The 8,265-nt window shown below is 33.2% G+C and overlaps 1 pseudogene; it reads right to left on the bottom strand.

Annotated features, from left to right (window-relative positions):
• Positions 1-6,086: 6,086 nt before the first annotated feature.
• Positions 6,087-6,887, bottom strand: LOC132756628 (uncharacterized; annotated as a pseudogene).
• Between the last annotated feature and the right edge of the window lie 1,378 nt (positions 6,888-8,265).

Below are 8,265 nucleotides of genomic sequence, written 5' to 3'. Positions count from 1 at the left end.
CATGTAAAACCAAATGACATCTTTAAAATGAAAAAAATAAACTGAGTTTTTAACCTGCTTCCCCGTTCATAGGCTTTGCCTAATTTCATATTAATTAATTAACTTAGAAAGAAGAGTAGGCCTATGTCAAATCTTAATGCAGCTTGCATTAACAAAACACAAGCGCTCATGCAAATTGACATAAACAAGTAACATGTGTTTACATAAAGTAAGACTAAAGTAATGTACTTTAATGGGGTTTTTTATCATCAAAAAGAAAACAATTAGTTGTTTAATTAGATCTAATTGATTATTAATTAGTCCATCTTACCCCTCGTGTACGTGGCTCATCCTGCCTAACTTTCCTTTCAACCTTCAACACACTAAACTTTCCGAAGTAAACAGTTTAAAGATAATAAGTGTTGTTATTCCATGCTTCAGAGTGATAATTAGGTCAATTTCCTGGTAATTGCACCAAAACACAACGAATTATTTGTCTTCTACACAGCTTCGTTGTCTGGGTGCGTCACGTGATCAAACAATGTCGTCACGGCAGGTGCGCGAATCAAATTCGAATATTTTCTCTTGGCCAAGAAACAAAATTGAATATCTACAGTATTTATTTAAATTATTTACAAATCAATAATTTTTTTGTCGAAGCAAGAATTAAAGCATTAAAATACACGCAACTACATATGAAATTTTATAATAAATTTTATCGTAGCTCTGCTTGTCCGGTTATGACTAAAACGGTAACCAACTTCTGTTAATTTCATCCATCGAAATTATTATTAGTAAATATTGTTATCGCAGAAAGTTTTTGAATTTATGAAATTTAAACTGAATATACCTTATTTGAATAAAAGAATGTACAAACTATATAAGGATGTGAAGCTGCACTCCCTATTGCGTGCCAAGTAATGTTAGGCATTTTTTCAATCAAAGCACTGAAAGCGTTGAATTTGTTTGGGTAACTAAATACATGTACTAATATCCATTTTATCTTAATCAACCGGCGCCATAAGTCCAAATCAGTTCAGAAACGGGTAAATATTCCAAATCAGCCCGAAACGATTACGCACCATGAATACAGTATTACAAAATAAATTACAAGACACCATTTTGAATAAAGCTGTCCCGTGTCAACTTTATACTAGTTTGAAATTTAAGACGCATACGTAGATAACTCGTGCACAAAAAACAAATTCTTTTCAATCTAATAGAGATGTGTCACATAGCTTCCCTTGTTTTCTATGTTATATTATACCATTACGCATTTCTTAATAACATGCACGTGTGACTTAGCGGCATTTTTGTTTTATGTTAAGAATGAAAATTAAAGTTTTGAGTAGGTCTGAATTTAGTACATCATATCAATCGTAACAACTCGGCAATCTCCGTCAAGTTCGGAGATCGCCGAGGTGTTCCGAATGACATCATATATGACAAAAAGAATCCTGATCCCTGAGTTACTTCACATTCATACAGACCAGATACCTTGTCATATACTCCCGCCTCATTTGTGTAAAATCAACATGAGCCAGAATAACTCTAAAATAAATTATTCCTCTGTTATAGAAATTAAATAAAAGTTGGTCCGTACAATACCAAAATGCGCAGGTGCTGAAATAATATTAGACGAGACACCAAAAACACCGGGGACCAAATTAATATGGTTCACCGAAATGTGCCAAGGCTAGGAAGAAACCTGTTGGTTTCCAGTAAAACATATGATTGTTAAACTCCGATATGATAACGCCGTTTCCAGGAACGTGAACGGTAAGTTTGACCAATAAATGATGCGGAAACTGCGCGTGTCGAAATAATCCCCTGACATATTGACGGAACAATGCAAAATATATCATGGGCGTTACATGGACAGAGACAGTGTTCTGTACCAGTCGCAAATTTCTATTCAAAATTTGAAACGGTTGAATAAAAGAACATGATTAAAGGCCCATTAAGCGTAAAAATACGTCTATTATTTTTAACTAATTAGAGGAAGATAACTACTTTACCTTAGAAAAGAATATTTTTTCCTATTAGAAAGAGCAAACATGAACTTTATAATGTTTAAATAATAGTAAAAAAAACATGTTAGATGTTTATTATTTAATAAGTAGCGCTTAATGTAAAATTGTTTGTAATTAAAGTAGTAAAATGTAAACAATTTCCAACTACTTTAGATCTCTACTCATTGCCAACATGCGACAGATGCACAAAATACATGAAGATAGTTGACGAAATTGGCCAATGGCCAATTGGTAACTTTTTGGAAACTCTAGAAAACAACAAAAACAAATTTTTTTCGAGGAATGAAATGAAAAACATTTCTGGTGTATAATGGGCCTTTAAATTAATGAAAAATTAAATTTGTTAAATATTGTTTATTCATTATTGTTATGCTAATTCATGTTGATTTGATTTTTTCGTGCATTTAAATCAATGCTGAGAAAGTTCTGAATAGAGTAAAAAAATCTTGAGTTTTTCCTCGATATTCGACGGATTCTGGAAGTCAGGAAATATATGGACGCAATGCATGAGAAAAGTCCGTTCCTATGTTAGCAATCCTAGTGATATATGGATAAATTAAAGATTTTTGTATTTCAGCTAGAAATCGCTACATATCTTAAATTGACTTGACCATAGTTTTTTTTTTTAATTAGAACAAAACCGTTTTAAAAATTATTTTAGAGAAACAATCAAAACATGTATTGACTAAATAGTGAACAGTGCAATCCATGAACAGACGGTGACCTGCTTACAGGTCAAAACACGTGGTGTAGCCATCTGACACTTGATTCTTTCCATGTGGCACTCCGTCATTGCCATCTTTCTGAATATAACACATTAAAGGTATTTTAAAATATTAGCTTTCGATAGGTTTGGGCTTTTCTTTTACGTATGTAATTATGTTGACAACTTAAGTCGGGTATATTTCTCGAAGCTTGATATATAAGTCGCCCAGTATATACAATACGCCATTTTATATTTCCGTGTGCTTGAAGACACGACATAATTGTTGTGTTTGTGGTACTTTTAGTTATTTCTATTTGGCTTTTTCTAGTTGGATGGTTCTAGCTAGTATAATTATAGTCCTTACTTTTCACACTAAGAATATGTTGCCTGCTTTATCAAATTTGACGTTCGACAGCTTGTCTGTAATATACACTATACAGGATTAATAACCTTTGACCCCATTTCAAAATTCCATTTTATTTAGTATCGCTCATTGTTTTTTGTTTTTGTTTTTTTTTCTTCGTTTCTTGTACTGGCGGACTATACTCCGCTTTTCATGGAACACATTGAAGGTTCCATGAAAACCGCCGGATGAACATATCTACGGATGTTTCCATATTCAAAATTTTACGATTTAATGTTAAATGTTAACTTCTGCTGGGGCTTGGACGGTAGCTTGCACTTTCCAGTACAGTCAATTGATAATTAAAAGGCTTATTCAAACCGAGTCTGCAACATTTTAATTGTTTCCGTTTTGCAACGTTCTTTAAACATCAGTTTCAGAGTGACCATCCTCTATTTGCATGTTATCATTTATTTATTATTATAAAGCATATCGAAGCATGTAAATCATATGTATACTTTATTCAACATAATTCCAGCGCATTTGAGTAAGAGATATATTTAAACATTAAGAATAACATTATTTATAAGATAACTTTGACATAATTCTGGCTAATGTATCAAACCAACTAATAATTTGGCATTTTAGTTGTATATGTATTAAGAAATGACTTGATTTATGGGTTAATATTTCGCTAGTACTATACCCATGCAGTCAGTGTCGTCTGATCATTGTCTGCACTTTTCGCTATTCCGTCAGTACATGTGTAGCTACATTTGACACGCGTATCGGTAAATGGGAGATAACCCCTATAAAATATGTGCATAGTACGTACACTGGTTATGCTATCTTGATAATGTTTATGTTAGATTATCATGTATAAATAATACATACATGTGCTAAAGTAGGGGGGTTGAAGGATGTTGAACTTTTTCATTACTCCTCATGTACAGACTCAATCAAACCGAGTCTGCAATGTTCATATTATTTTGTTGTGATTAATGCTTCCGAGTGATCACTTTTAAACTTCACAACCACAGGGGTCGAGTGTTGTGTGGCAAGCTGTAAAATATTGCCCCTTACTTCACTTCAGTGTTGTTATATTTTTTTCTGATCACACTTCTTCAGATTTTTACACTATTAAGTATAGATTTTATGTGATTAATAAAATATGTTATGTTTTGTAAAATATTGTGAGGTGAATTAACAAATAAAGTAATATACATATTGCAATCGGTAATTACAATCCAAGAAAATGACTAAAAAGTGGTCAAATATGCAAAATAAGCCCTTACTGCGTTAGTAACGCTGTAGAAATATGGTGATAAAATACTGCAAAATCAGTCTTAAACCGCACATAACATGTAAAATTTAACTTGGATCTTGAATGTTTTTATTTTCATAAAATGTTAGTACATTTTTCCTAATATTAATTTTCTTGAAATATTTTGGCTCATCTGGAGGCGTGCAGCTTTAAGTTACGTTATGTAAGGTTGTGTTGTTTCGTATCTTGTTACGTTATTTTATTAACGCGTAATTATGCTATAAATGTTCATCAAAATACTGTGTGCCGGAATATACATGTACTCGTAACTAAATTTGTAATCTAATAAAGCGAAACTTGAAAGTTAAAAACTATAATTCAACTGAACATACATAAATTAATTAATTAATTATTATATGCTAGTTTATACCTTCTTCAACCATTCTTTTTTCATTCAGCGTATACATTGTTGGTGTACCCGAGACAAGCGGTAAGTAGATGTCAAAAGAGCTTTATTTTCTTGTTGTGTTTAAATCAAAACTAAACACAATTTTATAACGTCGCCATTTTTTACGATACCTATGTATATGTGTGTACGCAAATTAAGTCAATTGACGTTATTACCTTGATATTTTGTTCACTTGCCCTGTTGATATGGGAAGCAATCGACATCTTTTTAAAATGAGAAATGTTGGTCATATTTAGTGAAATTTTCTTGTTTCGGCACTTTTAATTTTATGCATATACTTTTAAGTTAAATATGCCAAATCTAAAAATGCTTATTTTTTTGCTAAATCAAAGGCCAAAACTCAAATAACCACAGTACGTAAAATCACATGATTACAAAATATTTAAATAAAACTTCATGGCTCAAGGGGTTTGGTAGTTATACATGATATGCTTTTTATAGACTTGTGTCCACAGGACACCGATTCCCACCACATTCTAGTGTTTTGTCAGTCGATGGAAGTACATCATGTCGTGTTGAATGCCCTTTGCAGTCCAGGGGAAACATTACATATCCACGTTTTATATCAAACGAGCACAGGGTGATCATCTTTATGAAACAAAACAACCTCGGCACATGCTTAGATAAGCATTAAGCAGAAGAGATATTCCAGAAATCAGATAATTTTTCCATCTATTTAGGAGGTTTTAGTTACAGCTTAGTATATACATGTATATCAGTAATAAGCTCGACGCATTGGTCACTTTTACGTGCACAGGGAAGCTGTAAGTAGATGTACAGTCCTGACACACATTCGTTAACTGTATCATTTCTTTCTTTCTCGACAGTCTAAATCAATTATAATAATGATTTGAACGATTTGAGGAAGAAACAATCGTAATGAAAACTATTTTAAATGTATCATCAACATAAAGAAAATTGCTAATTAGAGGTCACTTTCAAACTCCACTTTTGACGTTAGACCACACACGCTAACATTTACTTATACCTTATTATTTCATAAAGTCAATTTCTGTAAAATTATAAATGAAAATATGTCTGATTATTATTATGAAATTAGAAACGTCCACTGATGTTCAATGATAACAAATCTGAATTAATGTCAACAGATAGGCACTTTTTTCTTTGGGTTTCTATAGTCATAAAAATAGGTATAAAATGATGTATTGTTTACTTTTATATCTATTAATTAACTCAATTTAGGACTGATATATTGACATAATTATGATATATTGGAATATCCTTAGACAACAACTCCCAGCATAATTATGTATCTTTTATTATCCGTTATTTGGTCGACTGAGCCATCTCTCTTTCAGTTAGATAGTCGACGTGGACCATCTCTTTCCGTTAGATAGACAGTCGAAATTGACCATCTTTTTTGCTGTTTGGTCCGACTGCGCCATTTCTCTCCCAATTATTTGGTCCGACTGCGCCATTTCTCTCCCAATTATTTGGTCCGACTGGGCCATTTCTCTCCCAATTATTTGGTCCGACTGAGCCTTTTCTCTCCCAATTATTTGGTCCGACTGGGCCTTTTCTCTCCCAATTATTTAGTCCGACTGGGCCTTTTCTCTCCCAATTATTTGGTCCGACTGGGCCATTTCTCTCCCAATTATTTGGTCCGACTGGGCCATTTCTCTCCCAATTATTTGGTCCGACTGCGCCATTTCTCTCCCAATTATTTGGTCCGACTGGGCCATTTCTCTCCCAATTATTTGGTCCGACTGGGCCATTTCTCTCCCAATTATTTGGTCCGACTGTGCCATTTCTTTTCCAATTATTTGGTCCGATTGCGCCATTTCTCTCCCAATTATTTGATACGACAGGGCCATCTCTGCGCACATTGTACGGTTCATATGGGCTATCTTCTTTACCATAAAACATACTTCGATGTATGTCCCATCCAGAATTTGTTGGAATGATGCGTTTGGTCCATGTTTTATATGCATATGGATCTACACCTTTTCCACCCCTTCGTCCAAGTAAACCATCGTTTTTCTTACCAGACGGTCCAGTTATAAAGGCGTTGATCGGTTTAGGCGTTCCGCTGTGTAATGATCTGATCTCAGAACGACCTTCCGCTCCGCTTCTGTAATCTGAAAAAGTCATTTAAAATGCGTTTAATGAACAAATCGTGTGTGTGTCTGTGTGTGGGGGAAGGGGGGGGGGGCGTTAAGCACGCATTCTAAACCATGTCACAGCTTTAATTGTGATTTTCATTCTGAATATATGTTCAAATGTTAATGTTTAAATTTGTGTCTGGGAATGAACCATTTGACAAAAGAAAAATGTAGAAGAAAAAGTTATGTGAAGTTCTAGTTGTAAAACACTCACAGACAATCTAAACGTCTAGGTCAATTAACTGCTCTGAATAAATTTAGATCGTTCGATCACTCCCGTTTTTCCAAAAAAGTCATTTTAATTGTGGAAAATAACCAAAATTGAAAAGCTTTACTATCTTTTTTATATATTTCTTTTTATGTGTCCAGCTGATCTTTGTAAAATTTCAAATTCATATTTTATGTTTTAAAACCTTTGGAGCTCGGTGGAATTCCTTTACCCGTGATTCAAACGATATTTTATTTGTTCACAAAAATATTACAAATGATCGAGTACTGTAAATACTTGAAATCGCCGTCACACATATGAACCAATTAATAATATGTTAATACATTTATGATATTTCAGTTATGTATTTGTACTTTTATTACTTCACAGACAGTTGTACACCACTGGTATTAAGTAGACTGCAGACAAGTTTGGTATTACTTAATACCATTTTACTAAAAAAACTCTGGACTGTAAAATACAAAGTGTAAACACTCGTTATATTCAAAATGGTTTAGATTGAAAAATAACTCTTTAAGTGTTGTGTCGTATACAAATTAATCCCCCATAGAACCTTTTTACTTTTGACAACGTAGCTTTGAAAAGTTTATTTCAACCTTTTTTCCACATTTCAAATAAGTCAATGCGTGCGAGTCGCAACAACATAGTACAAGTCATTTGTTACTGATATACTGGTGGAGCGTGTATTATTTCAGACCTGTGCAGACGTTCCGTAACCTATCGAGATAGCCCCCCTTAATGACAGAATAAAAATGTCCCAATCTGCAGCGGTGAGGGGCACGTGGTTTAAAGTCGAAAATCTTAACCACTCGGCCAGGGACCCCACCCTGACTAAATGTATTTAAACGTTGTTTTGTTACCGAATTCATATTATGTAAATGGGAGAATGAAATTGTTTTCTTAAACTATATCATATTTATTATTAATTTATTGCTATTTTAGATAAAGAGTCATTGATTTTTCAATTTATCAAAGTCTGTACAATGCATATTTTATTATAAATATACATTTTGATACATACATCAGTAATAAAATTACAAAATAGAAACGAGGGAATAAAATTATTTTCTCTTTTTTTCAATCAAGTTTTCCTTAAAAACTACAAAGATAATTTTGGTC

This window comes from Ruditapes philippinarum, unplaced genomic scaffold (genome assembly GCF_026571515.1).
Source record: "Ruditapes philippinarum isolate M1 unplaced genomic scaffold, ASM2657151v2 ctg3401_1_1_1_1, whole genome shotgun sequence".
NCBI lineage: Eukaryota > Metazoa > Mollusca > Bivalvia > Venerida > Veneridae > Ruditapes > Ruditapes philippinarum.
Note: the sequence above shows the minus strand (reverse complement) of the source record. Positions and strands in the feature narration are given on the sequence as shown.